The 19,384-nt window shown below is 42.7% G+C and overlaps 1 protein-coding gene across 15 annotated transcripts in view; it reads left to right on the top strand.

Moving 5' to 3' along the window:
* The first annotated feature begins 1,329 nt into the window (after nt 1–1,329).
* The window catches only part of LOC102685831 (membrane-associated phosphatidylinositol transfer protein 2), a 104,009-nt gene continuing 85,954 nt past the window's right edge, over nt 1,330–19,384 (top strand). For 4 of the 15 annotated variants that reach the window (XM_069181912.1, XM_069181911.1, XM_069181914.1 and 1 more), the window contains exon 1: nt 1,332–1,893. The gene's annotated coding sequence lies outside the window, so the exon portion shown is untranslated. Of the gene's footprint in view, nt 1,894–7,773; nt 7,867–13,482; nt 13,641–19,384 lie in introns of those variants that run through there. The other 11 variants (XM_069181919.1, XM_069181917.1, XM_069181915.1 and 8 more) reach the window with 6 other exon arrangements.

The raw sequence follows: 19,384 nt of genomic DNA, 5'->3' as shown, positions 1-19,384 counted from the left end.
TAAAGTACAATGTATTCATAAATATTGAAATATAGAAATAACATTTTAAGTAGTCTAATGAGTACAGCATGCTATGTTTTAAATAGGATTCTTAATTTCTGAATTTTCACTCCTCTGGTACACGCCTCTACATAAATGAATCCAGACAAGAAGTGATATGAAATTTTCAATACGCTTTCTTTTTGCTCTTCTAGTTAAAAAGCACTGTACGAGGATAACATGAAACTGTAGATACCAGTACGATGTATCATTATGTAGCGTCAGCATCAGCTGCACCCAGACAGGAGATGGGCATCATCTCCATTAACAGACATTAATCAAACATCACCCAGGGCTGTGATAGGTAGGAGGAAGCTACAGAGTGCAAGTCTGACGACAAAGAACAGGGTATCCGTACAGACTTAAAATGAAACCCAGAAAAAATAGTACAATCACATCAATATAACCAGTCTGATCTGCACAGAAAATCATACTGGTACCAAAGTAAACCTATCCTGTAACATGCAGCATATAACAAGGTAGTTTAGAGGAATTCAGCCTGGGATTTTTTAACATCTCAATTGATTCCGTGCGTTACTGTGGATAAACTGATTTAAAAAATGAAATTATGCGTGCAGGCTGCACTCACTAAGAGTAAAGGTCGTTCGAATGGAAAACATCTAGCTGTTGTGTTGGGTCATGAAAAGTTTTTAAAAAAGGTGTGTATACTGTACCATAATACGCAATACGCTGCCCCCGCAAAAAGCGAAGGAAACATTTTGACAGTGCCGGGGAGGAAGATTCATATCACTGTCATTATGCAGTCCATTCGTCACTCCCGGTAGTGTTCGTTTGAATACACACGCACTGCAGGGAATTGTTTACATAAAATGTTAAATTGGAAGTAATTGCATCCGTTTTAAAAATAATTATCCATTATTGTCATTACAAATTACAATATACACTTCTCATGTAATTACAAATTAAAATATTGTTCAAAGTCGGAATTAAGGCATATAACTGTTAAAAACATTTAGGACTTAAATAGTACTTTGTGCTTTTTGTTTTTATTTTGTGCGGGTCGTGCAATATTATGAATTCGATCAGTACACCGGAAAACACCCGTTTCCAGCCGCAACTGAAATTAAGAAAAAAACATCAGAACATTTTTTATTTCCATTGTATTTCAACACATGGCCGGAAGGCGGCGCCATTTCACCGGTCCGTGCTGTGCCGGCGGGTGTAATGGAAAGCAGGAACGCGAATCGCTGGGGAAGTCGGAGGTACGGCGGAGTGGGCAAGGCTTGTTAAGCGAGCCGAAGCTGCCAAACCAGTCATTACATTTTCGGCTAGCTAGGGCCCTCCCACCTCCTCCTTCTACCTACCAGAGGAGGAAAAAAACACACACAAAAAGCTAACTAGCGCCATCCTCACAGCTTTGTTCTTGCACAGAAGAGAGAAAAACAGAGGGGTAGGCAATCAGTGCGGGGCTGACAACACCAGGGGATATCGAAGAGTCCGCGTACTTTGACTCGTCAGTATTGCACAATGTGACACCACACCGCTTGCCTATCTTCTCGACCACAAAAATGCAGAAGGCCAAAGCATTTTTAGTCCGTTTGAGCTAAAAGCCAGTTGCCCCCCTCCACAGCGTCTGCAATGCCGAATTGAAACACTGCTCCGTCCACGACACTCGCCTCGCCTGTCAGCCCGTCCCAGTTCAGCGGGACCCGAGCGGAAAACCTGCACGGAATTATTATTTTTCACCTTTTAAGCCCCCCGTAAGGTTTTCGCTAACGGGAAATGTCGTATGTTACGATTTTTGCATACGGCGGCCAGCCAGGGATTATATGAACACGTCTGTGATCCCGAAAGAGGAAAGAGCAGTGGGGCGCTTCATTACTTCAATTTTCGGTGAGTAAAAATAGCGGAAATGTCATTGTATCTTGTTTATAGGCTGATGAATAATAACAATAACAACAATAATAATAATAATTGAACATGCTGCGTTGTTGCTAGGAGACCAGCACTTGTGAGTAGCCGAGATGTGAGTTAACTTGGGGTCAGTGTAAAGACTGGAATGCTTCTTCTTTTAAATGAGGATTAGTGATGGAATAATCCTAATATGCAGACTACATACATCGTATAACCACCTAGAGGGGGTTGTAATGGTGCACGGTTTTTAGCCGTTTCCACTTGGTGTTTTTCAACGCGTGTTCTGCATTGCATTTCAGGATACGTCAAAAAAGATACACCGTTTCGTTTCCTTATAATTTCTAGTATAGGTGACCTTCAAAACAAGCGAGGTTATCCCTAGTCATGATACACGATCACATGATGTGATTGCTTTTAATGGCGGTTAATGCCCCATCTTCTCAAATCTGCCAGCACGTAAATACCACCGCGTTCACCCCTATTGATATTCTGTGCCTCACCTGCAAATGTCACACCGCAGCTCCGTTTCACGGCAGAGGAAGATCTGCACTGCCCACCTTGGCATTTTCGAGCAGTTTGATAGTTAGCATGAGTTATTGTTTCCCTGAGTAAAAGCTTATTATGTATTAATACGTCTTTATCGGTTCCTTGACATTTATTTGTGTAGCATACGAAAACGGTCAGCTATTTACTCTTTCGAGGGGGTCCCTCGGTGTTATTAGTTGCGATACCTGGGCTATTTTTCAGGGAACCGATTCAGTAGCTGTTTTCAGGTTGTCTTAAATACGAGGTGCACCACTCCAGGGCATGTTTTCACTGGGACGGCGAAGACAGCTTCGCCTGTGCATATTAATTGGTTGGTGTTTTTTCGCGGTCTGCTTGCAAGTTTTGTGGGTCTAAAGTGGCTTTTTGCTAATCGACTCTGTGCATTTTTAGATTTATGCTGCAGTAAATTGTGTCTGAGCTGCACTAAAAATACCCTTGCTGCTTCCACTGATGATGAGACAAGTCATGATCGCACATAGCAAAAGTCAACAATTTAGCGCGGTGCAAGCGTCGTCAGTACTCAAGTGTTCACGGATAGTGTTTCACATACAGTGGAAGTTATTTTCCTGTTTAGCGGAGTTTTCTTTAATGAAACTGAGTTAAATTCTGTGAACGTGTTTCTTGATATTCTGGTTAGATGTACATATTTTGATATATTTCTGCAGGATTGCAGTGTGACACAACTGCAGTATTGTAATCTTGTCCCTGAACAGAGAATTAGTCGTTTGTGGGTCTGGCATGTGACCACAATTTGTGTCATTTATTTATTTTCTCCCGCTTGGTTTTGGGCGCTCAGTTTGCTGTTATTCTTCTATAGCGTTTACAGACTGCAAACGACTGGTCTACCCAACCAGTACTCTAAGCAGGGGATTTTGTATCCTGGTGTGCTAATGGTTTCTTTTAATTCATCAAATCCAAAAGACTGAACAATTTAACTGTGATCAGTTAACAAGTATTGATTGAAGTATTGATGTATTTTATTAAGTAATTGAGCAATCATTTGGTTGAAAAATCCCACACAACACTGTCACACAGCACTGACACCGTATATTCCAGCTCATCAGTAAGAGTGTAGGGGGATATTATTGCCATTACAACCCAGTGCACATGTTGCTGGATACTGTTACATGAGACTAACTTCTCTGGCCATCCTTTCCCAGCAGTGTAAACTGCGTGCTGTTAACCGCTGGATGAAACTGGACACTATCACAGAGCTCGACTCTCTGAAGAATCGCTAGATCTCCACGCGTTCTGTCACAGCAGTCTGGTGTGATAAAAACAGGCAAACTCATTTTCTTGGTGTCCTACATGTGCTCCGAGATTGCCTTAAGGCTGTCGAGCGAGACCATGTTTTTGCATTCATTCATCCATTTTCTGATCATCCCGTTCGGTTTCGTGGGGTAGCCAGAGCCCATGTTTCCACACGGAAACGGAAGGACAGATATTTAAAGGATGGTTTCAGGTGACATGAGCCTCATCCTTCCTCAGCTGCCTCTGAAAGCAAGCACAGTGTTCTTGCTGTGTTTATGTTAGCTAGATGTTCCACAGGCCTCTTGGGTAAGCCTGTAGGGCCCTTGCATGGAACATTAACGTCTGTCAGACTGGAACAGCTATTATCCTTTCAATTGTAAACTGTCTCCTTCTCCCCCCATTCTGCTGTGTGCATGGCGTTAAAGGAACGATCTTTCTCAAGGAGGTTTGGAGGGAGTTTTGTAGGGTTCGCATGGAAAGGATGACTTGCAAACAAAAGCATTTTTTTCCCCTTTAACAGTTGGAGATACTTGCTCCACCCGCCTTGATGCTGCTATTAAGTGAAAGGACTTGACATTCCTGCAGGTTTTTGGCTGTCTATTTAGAAGGCAGCTTGAATAACATGAGGAAACATGAAAGTTGTTTACCAGGAAAAGAGCTTTCCAGAACCCAAAGCCAGCGGAGAGCAGTTTGAGTGGCTGGAATCTGTGTTGGGATGTGTAATTCTTTCTCGCTCCTACAACAGGGTGGATCACTGTTATTTCCTATGCTGTTTAATTAACATCAAGCCTCACAGCACTAGGGTTCAGTTAAATTCCTGGGGTGCTGTCTGTGTGGAGTTTGTATGTTCTCCCCGTATTCGCATGGGTTTCTTCCAGGTGCTCCAGTTTCCTCCCACAGTCCAAAGGCATACTGGTATTTTAATTGGCTCTTAGGGAAAGTGACCCTGCTGTGAGTGTGTGTGTCTGTGTCTCTGTGCGTAAACCGATGGACTGACGTCCTGTCCAGGGTATATTCATCCCGGTTCATGCTGGGATAGACTCAGGCTCTTTCACAATCCCGAATTGGATAAAACGGTTAGAAAATGGATGGATCTTAAGAAATATATACAGTAATATTCTGTACTAGCAAGGTTGTAAGGGGGCCTTTCTTTGTTACAAGAAAATCTGACCTTAATGCAGGAGATTTTGTCATTTCATTTGTATTGATAACAGAAAGGTAGGTACACATACATGTGGGGAACTGCATCAGTGTGTCTCAGTTGCAAAGAAGACAGACTCACACCTGAAGAAGGCTCAACAGCCAGAACATTGTTTCTTCTTTCTGTATTTCAGAATGACTTGTAGCTCTCCAACAGTTAACAATATAACGAACCAGAACTCGGGTATGGGATTTCATCCTTTGCCTGCAGCCTTCCCAGTGATTTCACCTGAACGCAGTAGTGATTGTTTCCAATACACAGAAGGCGTGAGGTGGTCAGCGTGCTTGCTGGCAGTTTTACAAATGTGTGAGCTCACAGAAAACAAAACTTGTGGTTGGCTGTTGTGGTCTTCCTCTTTCTCATGCAGAGCTGAAGGTGAAAACGCTGTGGATCCTTAATCGGCTCCAACCCCCAGCGGGCAGTGTTTACTCACATCTCAGGAATATGCTGCTAGCCTAGTTACGAAACAGTGCAGTGCAGCTGTAAACATTCAATAATGAGATTTACCTGTACAAAAGGCTCTGTGGTTGTACTAGAGTGCTTTGGCATCTGCCCATGCTTGCATGTACTTTGCATGCCAAAGTGAAAATGGCATTAAAACATCGCAGCTGGGCCTGGAGCTGGGCCTGGAGCTGGGCCTGGAGCTGGGCCTGGAGCTGGGCCTGGAGCTGGGCCTGGAGCTGGGCCTGGAGCTGGGCCTGGAGCTGGGCCTGGAGCTGGGCTCTCCCCAGGCCTGGAGCAGCCTGCTTGGCGTTTCTCTCCTCCACACTTTCTCTGAGTGATTTCCGCTGGAAGGGCTGTTCCTGTAGAAAGCCACCTATGACTCAGCGCTGTGTCACAGACATTGTGGTTATTATTGTCAAGCAGCAGCCTGCACGGCCCCACACATCTGGGGGACATCTGCCACCAGCGGGCTGTCTTGTCCATCACATTACAGAGCACAGGAAAAGGTACGGATGAGAGGAGCCATTCAGCCTGTCTAGCCCGTTCGGTAGTGAGTCGTTAATTAGTCCCAGGACCTCATCCAGCTGTTTCTCGAAACGAGCCAGGGGTTTGGCTTCAGCGGAGCGGCTGGCTAGCATGTTCCAGATTCCCACACAATTAAGTGGTACACTGAGCTGTTAGAAAATTAAGCTGTCAGACTTTCTGGTTCTTTCAGCAGTCATGCTTATCACTACCTGCTTCCTTGCACTTTGGCTCTGACCCTGGGGGTGTCCATGGCCCAGTGGGGCCCTCTGCTCCCATCTGAAAGCATCGCTCAACCCACAGCAGAATCGAAGGAGACGTTTGTGCATATCTGTCTTTAAGCCATTATAGTGTTTGATGATGTTTTCTACACAGGGCATCTTCCTGTGTTCTGCTGTCATGGCTCTTGATGTTATTGCTTCTGAAGAACAGGTTTTGAAAATGCTCAGGGTGCGAAGATAAAGGAGTTTTCAACCTGCTTTTGATATTGTATTCCAGGTGTACTGCTGTTTATTGGGAGCGTGGTGGCGACAATACATTACTGCTCATTTCTGAGTACGTTCCAGTTAGAACATTTCCATACAGTTGGTTAACGCCCATCTTACAAAAAAGCATGATGTCTCAGTGCGTATGCTTCGACAGGAATCTCAATGGCGTTGTATGAAAATAAAATGTGTGCCCATGTGTTTTCCAGCATTAATATAGTTATATGCCGTATAAAACAAGACCAACTGACTGAGGCCACAAAGAAGTAACCTTTACGGCGGATTATCATATTAAACAATTTGGTTTTCTTTAATTAATCATGTTATGAACAAACCATTCCAGAAAGAATGAGTCACAGCATCGATTGCTTGATCACAGGCCACTAATGTCTGCAGTGCACAACCAGCCCCGGCCAGCGATTCCAGCCCGCAGAGCCTCCTGTCTGAGACTGAACTGGTTCACAGACCGGCAGGGAGGACGGGGGCTCTGGAGCCTGGAAAATCTGAGCTACTGCGGGTAATGAAATAGGCTTTGTTTATTAAGCGGCTGTCTCCTGCTCATGAGCACTTCCATCATTTCCTTGGGTCTCGGTAAAAACCAGGCTCTTAGCTTTTAAACCCAGTGCCTTGGGGGTGAGTTTTGCCATCATGTTTCTGTTTTTATTTTTAGTACGTAATAAACAGTGGAATTCTTGTCTCAGAACACCATTACTGCTTTGCAACTAAATTCTTTTTGGGGGGGTGGGTTTGGCTGTTATCTGTAATTTTCCAATAAAAAGGAATTCAAATTTCTGTTCCACATGAGATGTTTTATTGTTGAAGTGCTGTAATTCTTAATTGCCAGTTTTGAAACCTCATATATTACATCCTTTCAGAGACGTTCACATTGCCATCTGAGTGACATATTTAATGCTGTTTTGTTTGACTTTTTATACTGAATGTGCAAAAGTAAAAGGGCAGTTAAGCTATCCTAGGAACAAATTCTTCTGGTGCCTCCTAACATGCAGGGATTAACAGCCCATTGATCAAATGTTAAATAACAAAACAGTCAGAAAAGACCCACAGAAAAAGGAAGCCAATAAAACATAGTTTTGATATTATGTGTGATGAGAACAATCAAGCGGTTTTGACCATCAAGTATCTCCCCATTCGTTTTAAGATTCAAATTTGAGGAACATGCTGGGAGTCTTCCTTTTCTAATCTGATATCGAACTTGAATTCTCTGTGAGGTTTACCTGGTTACATTTTCGTCAGGTGACTGGATTTTCTTACAGTGGGAAATGAGATGAAGGCCGAGTGCAAGAAGAGACATGTTCTATTTTAAATTCCAAACGTTTTCTGCTCCGGAGTGTTATTTTCTACCTACAGGAAAGGCAGAAGAGTGCTTGAGTGCCGCATTTCTTGAGTGTCGGTGTGTGCCATGCAGACTGCTTGCTTCAAAGTCTTGTTCTGAAGGTCTCGAGAAGCCGCAGCAAAACCGAAAAGGCATGATTGCAGAGACATGTGAGCTTATTTTTATTGCCGTCTTCACTTGAACTTGTTAAGCTATTTGAAAATATTTTAAGAAAGGAAGGGAAGGTGCAGATTGTTCACTTCAGTCTGGGCTTCTGGTCGTTACGTAAGTGTTCTGTACTGAACGTGCCACTTGGATGTTCTGGGGGGAGGAGCGGGTCCGGTTTAGTTGGTTGTTCGATTTCTTTTACAGTATAGGCCAGTACCATGGATGGATCGAGACTTTCTGCGGATGTGCAATTGCCTGTTGCTGCAAGTCAGTCTGCCTTACTGTACCTAGTCTTCTTAAAAATGAAATGCCAAGAAAATAGTTCTTATAGAATAGAGATAAAGCAGTGTTTCAGTATATATCTTCATGCATGTCATTGTGTTGAAGATTGGTAGAAATCCATGCTGCGGCACGGTACTGTTCACCTAAGGCTCATAGTATTCAGTGTTTATTTTTAAGCACTCGATGCCCCTTGAAATTTAACTGGAGCTGATTCTGTTGAGCAATTTAATACATCGAAACACTGCGAGTGAAGAAATAAGGCTGCTGTCCTTATTGTGCGCTGAGAGTTTTTTCCTTCGCGAGTTCCTCAAGCACAGTTTGTAGGTGACACTGAGATAAGATAAGAGATAAGATCACTTTATTGGCCATATACAATTTTTTGCATTAGGAATTTGTCTTTTCGCATACCCCAGCTTGTTCTCCATGAGACACAGACACACAGCCAGGGAGAGAAGCTTGGGGTCAGAGCGCAGGGTCTGCCATTGTACGGTGCCCCTGGAGCAGCTGGGGTTAAGGGCCTTGCTCAGGGGCCCAACGGAGTAGGATTCCTCTGCCGACCATGGGATTTGAACTGGCAACCTTCCAGCCACAGGTGCAGATCCTTAGCCACAGTGCCACTGCTCTGTGTTACGGTAATCACAAGTACAACATTTGAAGTCATTCTAGTTAATAATGCTAAAAAATAACAGAAATGGATTTTAAGTTTGTATAAGTGTTACGTTTGTCTGGAGGTGTCTTTTTATCTGCAAATCTCGCTAATTAACAGAGACAGTAAAAAACAGAGCAATTCTAGTGTTTAGCAGTGGGTTACGTTGCAAGCGTTGAAGTAACAAGTAAAGGTTTATTCCATGCTGAGAAGAGAAGAAAACACAGCGTTTCGGCTGTGAAGCTTCTTCCGGTGTGTTAAAGTATGCTGCTAGCAAAAACAAGGCAACCATGAATGAATAAGATCAAATTGAAACTGATGGGGAAGAGAAGAAGTCAAAGGATCCAAATTAAATTACATTGTAAGAAATTAGATTTCCTTATGGAAGCTCAGAAGGAAGAAAAAACAGTTTAGCTTGGTTTTTTCTTACACTGTAACAACTGATTTGTGGTCTCGAGTACTTAATTAGCTTTTTTAAAGAGGTGCTTTGTAGGTGTGCCTGTTGTGTGCCGATGCCATAGTGGATGAGACAAACCAAATTGGCCTGTTGAGCAAATACTGGTTCCACTGTGTGTTCCTTTTGTATTCTGTCAAATGGCCCCTGCATTCCATCTGCATTCTGTGAGGGCTGTGTCTGTGCGCAAAGGTTTCAAAGGATCTGACTAGGGCTCCTGAAGGTAGCAGCAGGCACTGTGGAGTGGCTGGGACAGCGCCGCATTGAGCAGAAGTTCTAGAGTCCACACTCCTAGAGGGAGACGGAGCAGACACGAGGCAGGGGGCTACTTTCTCCACCTGCCTGATGGCGCAGCATTCCTGAAATTCTTGTTCAGTGCACAGAGTTGCTCATCTAGATGCGGAGTCTGGGAACTGTCTCATTTAATTCCATATTGTTCTGTCTCTAGGCATGCTACTCTGTAGTAACCTTTTCTATGAAGAACGAATGGTTAGAATTATTTTCACGTCTTCCTGGGGGTTCAGAGAAAACAATAAGGGTTAAACTCTCTAGAGTAAAAATGACGATGGGTTACATAGTCTGAATGTCAGTGTGAACTGTTTTCAAACACTGGTAAGTTGGCAAAATGTTATTCTTTGAAAACAATTAAAAGAAGAAATGTTTGAAGTTTACAGACCTGAAATTTGGCACATAAGATTAAATCATGGCAAGGTTTCTAGATATGTTCAGGACAGGTAAGTGTGTTACATGGTTTGCCCACCAAATTGGGTCTGTCACAAGAGTTTCAATCGATTTCTTCTCTGAAACAGCTCGGCCGATTCGAATGAAATTGGGTATTTTTTACTTAGGTGTAGGGCAGGAGCAGTAGCTATTAGAGACTAGTTGCAACATTGAAAAATATGTCTGCAATGAAAAAATCAACCCAAACTACTTAGCAGAAGGGAACCTTTAATGTCAATTTCCCTCTTTAGGCAACTGTTCAGTCTGTTAACTCCAGACATGGTACTGTAGGTATTATTTTTGGCATAGTGAACTTAACATATGATATAAGCAATCCTACATAAACCACAGTGGAATCTGTAATCCCTGGTATTATGTTCTCACAACTCAGACTGCCTCTGTTTTGGGAAGCACTATACCAGTTGACTTGCAACATCAGGTGTTCCATCACACTGAAGCCTGCATTGCTCTTACACCTTGTAGCTTGCAGCAGAACGGTTTACGTGACCCCATTAAATGGCCAGCTTAAACCTTGTTTGTCGTTGCAGTTGCCATACAGCAAAAGAGGGGCCATTCATAACCCAGAAAGGTTGTGTGACCACTATGTTGTTCTCCTGTTCACATGCAGCCCTTCTTGCAGATTTTCCTCCAATTGTGGGGTACATCATCTTTAGAAAGGTTAAACTGAAGTATTGCAATATGGGAGCTGCTGCCCGGCTGCCATTGTGCCCTGTGAATTCACACGGCCTCTGTCCTTGGTTGCGCTGGGCTGACTTTGTCGAGACTTTCACGCCCCCCATGTTGTAGGTGCCCTAACTGCCTGCACCAGGCTGGAGTGGAACTTGGTAAACTGGAGCTTGCTTGGAAACTTGTAAAACTGCTGTTTTGTAGTTGATTTATGTATCTGCATGTGTATATATTACAAAGCACAGTAATTAGTTGGTACTGAAACTTTCATACCCTGAAAAGGATTCTGTGTTTCCTCCCTGAATATGTGTCTATTTCAGCCCCCTTTTGCCTCTCTCTGATCCAGATGGCTTTTTCTGTCTGGTCAGAAGGGTAATTGCACAACAAATTGCTTTTTCGTAATATGTTTTCCTGGCTGCCAAAACAAATTGTGAAAAGCCTACTGTACTATGTCTTCAGCATCGATATGAGCAAGGCTGGATGAAAGATTTGACTTTTGTTGTCGTGAGGTCCTTTTGGGGATATCATCTGTTTTTCTGACTTTTTTTCTGACTTTGCAGGGCTTTAGTAATCTTGTGATGAAAAACTCACAAGGGTGCTTAATTTACATTAGTGTTTAGAAAGCAGTGTTTTGCTTTTTTTATTCTAATATTCTTTCCTTTTTGCTTGAGCTTTCTGTACTAAGTTTATGTATAATTGTGAGCACCAAAGTGGATTTTTATTTTTATGGAATTACACTCCATCTTTACACTATATCAGCTTTACAATTAGCTTGTAAAATTCTAATTTAATTTGCAAGAACAATTCTGTTTTTTGATGCTACTGCTTTTTTTGATTAGCTTTAGTTTTCAAAAACTGAAGTAAACAGCAGGATGGGTGGGTAGTATAGGATTCTAAGTGTTTTTATTTGATAATTTAATACATACTGATTCCTGTGGCTGTTTAAACTACTTGGAACAGATGGATATGATCATTCTGTATTAAAACGTTCTGTGTTAAACACTCTGTTAACTTAGTGTTGGGGTTTCGAACTCATGCAATATTAAAGATAATATACTGAAGTTCATTTGCCTGTGATTATGTTTCAGATCTGACGCATTTAGATTGGATAAATGTATTTGTATTGTTTTGTGTACCAGCTTTTGTCCTGTTTTAAAGATATGGGGCCAAAGTCTTAAATGTTTTGAGTTTCAGACATTAATTCAAATTTCAGTGAATTTTCATATTTTTATAGTTAATAAGAGTTCCACGAACATATAGAAGTCCTAAGGGGTCAACATTTCTATTTGTTTAATAAATTAGCTATGTAAATGTGGAAATTTGTGGAAATTTAATTCATAACATTATTTACATAGCCCTACTCTATTCTTTATTTTATTCTGTGAAATTCACCATCCATACCATTTTATAAACTATTGTAAAAAAATCACTTAAATTAATCAAAAACCTTATTCAACATTTTCTTACGTCTGTGAGATGTCTTTCTGTATGTTACAGCAAATCTGAATTTTAACAAACCTTTTAATCAGGATAGGATCTTCCACCAATACCTGAATAAGACATAAGCAGAATGGAAGTCAATTCTGAGATCAAAATTGAGTGTTCACGGATGAATTTGCAATTGTTATTGACCCTAACTCTGGAACTCAGACTGAAGTCTAAACCAAAAGACGGAGAAAAAGCAGTTCATGAAAATCGCACAGTCAGCATCAGTGGCCTAGGGCTGAACTCAGAATCTCTTTGTTAAAATGCCTTTCACCAATGGACAGCAAGGGTGTTTAAAGAAGAATTTCTCTACTACCAGTTGATCAACTGGTAACAAACAGAAGACGTAAAAAACTTTACAGTTCAAATAATTTTGCAAATAAACATCGGGTGCGTGGCCTCATCATATTGTAGAATCACTTTGTCTCATAAGAGCCAATGCAAAATGCATGATAAAATTAATGATTAATGGAAATGAAACGTGCAAAAATTAAACTGAAAAAGATTTCAGGCGCTTCTTTTCAACCCTCTGGGGTCATCATTTAGAAACCAAAGGTCAGGCTGTAAGGAGCTCAGAGTGTCCTGACTTGATCAATTGCCTAATCAAGCCAGTTATCCAGGTCCTGGTGCTGGAGTGTCTGCGGGCTTTCTAGGTCTCTTTAAAGCAGCAGCACCTGAAGAGCTGGGAGAAGCTGTTAAACTGGTCAAGTTGAACTATAAACCAGATGATGTAGCTTGTTAAGTGCCGAGTTGGAATGAAAATAGACAAGCCTTCCAGAAAGAGGACTGGACACTCTTGCTCTACATGTTTGACTATTTGCACTCTAAGGTAAATTTCCTGTTTTGCACTGACGTGTTTTTTCTGACTTGTTTCCTGAGCACGTGGTGACACAGTGTTATCAGGAAGTTCTTAATTGTCTAACACATCTGTCTTTACCACAGAAATCCTGTTTAGATCTTATAAGCTCGTATTTATATTTTTTTTTTCTTGCAAAGAGCTGTTAAGTGTACAGAGGTGGGTACTACTGTCTCCAAAAAGCTTCTCCTCAGAACTGGTGGAGACTTTTGCGGGCAAGCTTTGTTCATGCAGAAGGACTGCAGAAAGAATCTTCTTTACACTAGCAAATGTGTCCTACTGTTCTTCTAGAACGTGCAGCCATTTTCTTTCCAGGAAAAGAGTTTAAGTGTTTAAGCACTGTAAAAGCAGTTGTACCTGAGTGATCTTGTGCACCAGAAAGTTTTTATTGCTTTTAGTCAAAGTCCAACCACTTTATCATTCGCATTTAACCCTGCTGAAAACAAGTGTGCTGCTCAAGCTGAGTCTTTTGTTTCGACACTCAACAGCAGAGCGCAGACTGAGGCGTCACGGGCTTTCCTGGAGAGAGGGTAACGGAGCCGCCTGACTTTCCCCGCAGTTCCCCTCTGTACTTATGAGGCTAGTGCTGTTCACACACAGAGCATCACGACCCAAGAGTGCAGCCTCTACCCTGGAGTTCAGCCTGGTAGGTAACTCGAAACAGGCTTTCTCATCATTCTTTAGCCCTAAAACACAGACACCCATGCAGTGGCCACTAGATATGACCTCATATCTAGTGATTGAACTGGTAGCGCCGAAACCTGGAGTTGCTCTTCCTACAGAGGACCAGGCGCACATTTTCCATGAACTCTTCCTCTCGGGCAAAGACTGTGACTTTAAAAGGGAGTCGTGAGTCCTGCTAGGACTAAACCTACGGAAAGGGGCAGGTCAGCTCTCAGATGAACGCTGCGCGGTTTAAGTGGGCCTCTGTCCTCTCTGACCTGACTGTCTGCTGAACTTTGAGATGCATCACTCTCTAGGGCTAACAGGTTTATCAGACTTGACTTAATCTTGATTTCAGATGTCACCTCCGCTCTGACTATTTCTGCCGTTACGCGTGTTCTTTATGTTGTTTTTTTTAATCTTGGGTTTCCCCTTTTTCCCTTTTTCTTTCTTCCTATTGGTTAATTGGAAAAAATGCTTCCCAATTATCGTGTTGTCAGCAACACAAAAATCAGAAAGACTTTCTTCCTGCAGTCTGGATCACCCCTCACAGTCAGGAAACAGTTAACATGATCTTATCACAGCATCAACTGTCTTAAATTTCCTGTTACTGTCACTCTTTCAAGTTGCCTTTCAGATTATGCTGTACTTCTGTTTTATTATTTGCAAGCATTACTGACATCTTGGATTTAAAGCGAATTCCTTGAAAAAGTTAATCATTTCTGTAATTTCAGATATGAATATGGTACCTTAACTGAATTAGGAAATGAAAGCGACTTCTTCCCTTTACCATACGTGTTCATAGAAAGTGTAGGGAGCTCTGTTACTAGGCTATTCATTGGCTATTCAATCTTCAGACAGGCTGGTGCCGTACTTTTTCATGCATTAGCTTCACATGAAGTAATATTGATATTTCTAAAGTTATTCTATCAATGACAGTAATCTGTTTAACAAGAGTTGGATTGTAATCTGCAATTTAAATTCTCCCAACCCGCCCCTCTTGGGGTTACGTGCGTTGTAACTGGCAGCGCAGCCTGGGGGTTTGGCGCTGATTGGCGGAGAGGGGTCTCCGTGGCGCTGGGATCCGAGAGAGCTCCTTCTGACTCGTCCCACCCACCCCTCACCAGCGCTCCGCCAAATGCGTGCCGCTACTTGGGAAATCCCGGTCTCATTCGGCAGGTGGCATGACCCAGACTCGAACCCATGATCGTAGAGCTCTGCCTGTGCTTCATGGGTCAAACCATGCAGGGGAGCTTCATGTTGAATTCTGAACCTAGAGAGTCTGACGGCTGTCTTAATCTCACAGTGGGTGTTTTTTTTTTAATGCCAGGATTTTCATGTCCTAATCAAACCCTCTTAGATGACCAAAACTTGGGAACGGTGCTTGGATTAAAGCTGTTCCACGGGTGTCGGATTCTTTTCCAAGCTCTGATCGGTGTGATTCGGGATGATCCTGTTCGAAGCACCTGGGCAGAACTCGCAAGGGGTTCCTGCTGCTCGACTAATGGCATCTGGGGCTCACCATTGAAACCTGCTTCCTTAATTTGTGGCCTCGCAAAAGGTGCTGTTTATTCCTGTGCAGACGGCAGAGGAAATATGAGCAGAAGTGTGTCTCTGGGATTTCAGTACTTTTTGGCAGGAAACTTCACCGTGCCGCGTTCATTTTATGACAGAGAGCTTTCTCAGCGTGTCTTATGTTTAACTTTTATAAGATGCTGCGGCTCATTACTCCCACTCTGGCCCTGTGCTGCAGAGCTTTCGAAGGGGCATTTTAATAAGTTCATTAAATGCAAACATGTCAGAGCTGGGAGATTTGAGTTTTATTAACTTTAATCCACAGAATAACATTGAGCGTTCCAGCTATTTTAAAGAGAGAGAGGGGAGTTGTTTTGCCATGTGTACATGTACATTGGGATTCATATTTGTGCTGTTCTTTCAGGATGTTCACAGCACAATAAACAACACAAGATGCACAGTAAATAATACTAAATACTGACAGTAAAAAAACAGTAAATAATCAATAATGACAGTACTACAAAGCACAATGGGTAGTACAGAACAATAAACAATGAAATGCAACACCTCTACAGTCCTAATGATTGTTTCTTGCTTTTTGCAAGACCTAAGTTTCATGTAGTTCCAGGGCTTATCCTGGTTTCTCCAGTGTTGGGGACACTGAGCACCCAAGCCTTCCTCTGGATGTGACTGTATGCTGGCATGGTTAGCAGATATCCCTCATCTACTGGCTTATCCCAGTTTTTATCAGCATGGTAATGGTCCTGGACAGGAACGGTAGAAATATGAAGCATGTTTGTTTCGGATGCATCAGGGAAAGTGCTGGTGGAATACTACACTTGGCTATGGCCGTGATGTGATGATGAAGGTAGGGAGCCCTTCCTCAGACCTCAGCATCAGCCTTCTTACCCCTTTCCCCTTCTATGACCTCTCTCCACCCAAACACCCCCATAAGGACCCACATCTGTCCCCGATTTTAGCTCCAGAAGTCGACAGGCCATTGCAAGAGAACTCCCCAAGCAGCTTCGTCTGGCGAGTGAGGCAGGTGGACGGGCGCGTGGAATGAGAGAGGGGGGTGGGGGGAAGAAGAGAACAACGCTTGGCCAACGTAGCTCGGTGATACGTCCCAGGTGGAGAAGGTGGAAGGCAAGGCTGCTGTAGGCGGTTGGCTGTACAGCAGGTGCAGTGAGTCAGATCCCAGACCTCAAGAGTGCAGAATTAATGTGCAGGCGGGAGGCGGCGGATTGTCATTCGGAGTACCGAGATCGGCTTGCCATGTGATTCTCACTTGCTGTCTGCTAGAGAGCTTGCAGCCACAGTAAGTCACACAGTTCAGCTGAAATGGAATGCAAAGCCTTCCTCCTCCTCACAGACTCAACTGGTTCTGTTCACACTCTACGTGCTGGGAGGTGTACCAGAATTGTAACATTTAGTCATGCCAATTTTAGAGTATGAGTTTTTTTTTTGTTGGTCACCTGACGGCTTTGATTCCCTTTTATCATAAAAGCAACGTATGTTCTCTTGTCTACTGCAGCACCTGTCTCTTGTATTTTTCTCTTTCTCTTTTGTAAATGTTACGTAGATCTGTTACTGTAGCAGATCTCCAAGTCGGGATTGAATATCGCTCGTAACTGGCTGCATTTAATTTTGTCTTGATGGTACCATCACCATAAAAACAACCAGCAGGTTCCACTGTGCTTCTTTAGTCTTCTGCCATCAGTGAACTGACACTCAAAGTGGCGTATGTGTGGCCCTACTGCACATTTTAAAGTTCGTCTTGAAGTTTGTCATAGTGAAGAACAAGGGTCACACTTTGAGTAAATCTTATGCAGTATAGAACTATATCCTGTATCTCCCCGTACCAAGAAGGTTTTTGTGTTAATACTGTGCCAAATTGGGTGCTAACACCAATTTATCACCCCTACGCTGCTATAATAAAATCTCCTACCACTCCTGTTTGCTAAAGATCCAAAGATCTGTTCCCAGTGGCACAGTCTTCCCATATTTTGCTTTATTCTTTATTCTCACTGAGCTGTCGAGCTCACTGGGACTTGGGAAGAGATGCACGCCTATCAGAGCAGAGTGCAGATACTGGTGGTAGCTCCTGTTTGCAGAACTCCAGGCTTGTGTTTCTAACTACCTCCTTTTTATGTGATGGCGTGCAAGCTTGAATATGGCCAGTAGAGGTGCCTGTTGGACCCCGTGTTTGCAGAGGAAGCACTTTCAGGGCCCTGTAGCCAGACTGTGCTTCTCTTTTTCTTGTGTGCTGATCTGCCCCCTCCTGCTCATTGACTAATGGTTTATGGATGCAGACTGCAGTGAATACAAAACCCATAAGCAGTATTAAATGAAATGAAACAAATTATTATGACAGAAAATTCAAACAAAGAGCCTAACGATGTCTCGTGTTCAAAAACAATGTTACAAATCGGTTGCCAGGTGTCTTTGGCTTAAATGCTGTGCTCGCAAGCAGTGACAAATTATATGGAAAGCTTCCTAGTTTGCCAGCATGCAAACACTGTACCTCTTGGGTTGTGAGCTGAGGGATGCTCAGTGATGGATATTTCCTTCCGTTACTGCCCTGGTGCACTGCAGCATGTAAAAAACAACAGGAGAGCAAACTTCCATTCCATTTGACTTGTTCACCACTGACAAAATACCACATTAAAGCTTTCTAATAATATGTCCTTCACGTTGGATATGACCCCCAGGTGGTGGGAATGCAAAAATTGCCATAGTTTAAAAAAAACTCTCCGCACCCTGAGGCCATAGAATGATGGTGCTTAAGATGCACTGAGCGAGGAAATACATAAAGGAAATGCTGATTCCTTTATCAAGGAAATCTCAGCAGTCCCCAGCCTGTCTCTGGGGATGCGTTCGTAATGACACTGACGACTTGCTGTTTAATTAATAGACAGGGTTGCGTGCGCAGAGTATTGTGTTGGGTTACAGGCTCTGCTCAAGTGGTGTGACTGCGTAACCTGACCTGTGTCTTTGCTGGCCACCCTAAACCTACAAGCAAACACCCATCAATAAATTAAAGGCAGTGGGGAGGTTATCAGGCCTGTCCTCTGAAGTCTCTGCCTCAAGCGTACAGTATGTGAGTAAACCATTAGGACAGTAGTTCCCACCCCTGGCCTTGAGTGAACCATGAGTCTTCTGGTTTCATTGATGCCTTCAATTGATAAACATGCTTGTTTAAACTGTTTAACTCTTTTTGCACTAAATATTTGACATGGATTCTCCTCGACTCGTTTGTAAAGTATAAGGTCCCTCATTTTCCCTCTCAACTACTCTTAATAGGTGATTGTTTGACGATGAGAGGACAGAGTGGGCGTGGATACTCCCACAGAGTGAAAGACTCCCACAGTGATTGCTTCTTTCCATCTGCACGGGTCCGGTCAGTTACATTTCAGTTCTCACACCTGAATGGGGTGGGGGGTCGCTTCGGATTACAAACCCCAGTTAAAAGTTCAATTCAGCTTTTTGGAAGCTGAATGCAAATGTGCCTCCAGTAGAAAATTTAAAGCCCAACGAGCCTGTGTCAAAGAACTTGACCAGGACAAAAACCAGAAGACACAGGAGTCCCCCAGTCCAAGGTGGGGTCACAGGTTGGGGTCCCTACTGCTGAAGTTGCGGTGACTTCCTTGGTAGAGAGTGTTTTAGGGAAAAGTGAGTATAATTACATCATGTGTAAGAATTCACAGTGTGCAGCTCAGAGAAAGCCTGGAGGAGAAGCTTCTGCAAGTATCCAATACCAATGTACAGTATCTTGTAGTTCCTTCAAGCGTTTAGTCTGTCGTCATCCTGTTTTATTTGTATTTGTTTTGAAAAAGAAAAGGTTTTATTTAGTCAAATAGCCTGAAATGCACTAAATGAGGTGTTGAAACTGTAGTGTTTAGTGCATAAAAAGACACTTCTGTATTTTGCTTCGGATGTTAGTTTCATTCTTGTTTTAGATGCGAGTTGCATAGAAAGTTCAAATTGCTAAGGATCGAATTCTTATTCATACTTCTGTTTTAACATGCATTGTCAAGCCTTTCTTTTCTGCCAGATATCAACAAATGCCCCAAAGGGCAGTATTTTTTCTTAATAAGAATCCAACCTAAAATTTAATAGGTTTGCAAATTGCTTTAGAATAATAATTTAGAAGCAGGGTAAAATTGCCAGACATATTGTGTTTAAAGAAGCTGCCCTGATAATAATATGCAT

Source organism: Lepisosteus oculatus, chromosome 22 (assembly GCF_040954835.1).
Source record: "Lepisosteus oculatus isolate fLepOcu1 chromosome 22, fLepOcu1.hap2, whole genome shotgun sequence".
Classification (NCBI taxonomy): Eukaryota; Metazoa; Chordata; class Actinopteri; order Semionotiformes; family Lepisosteidae; genus Lepisosteus; species Lepisosteus oculatus.
Note: the sequence above shows the minus strand (reverse complement) of the source record. Positions and strands in the feature narration are given on the sequence as shown.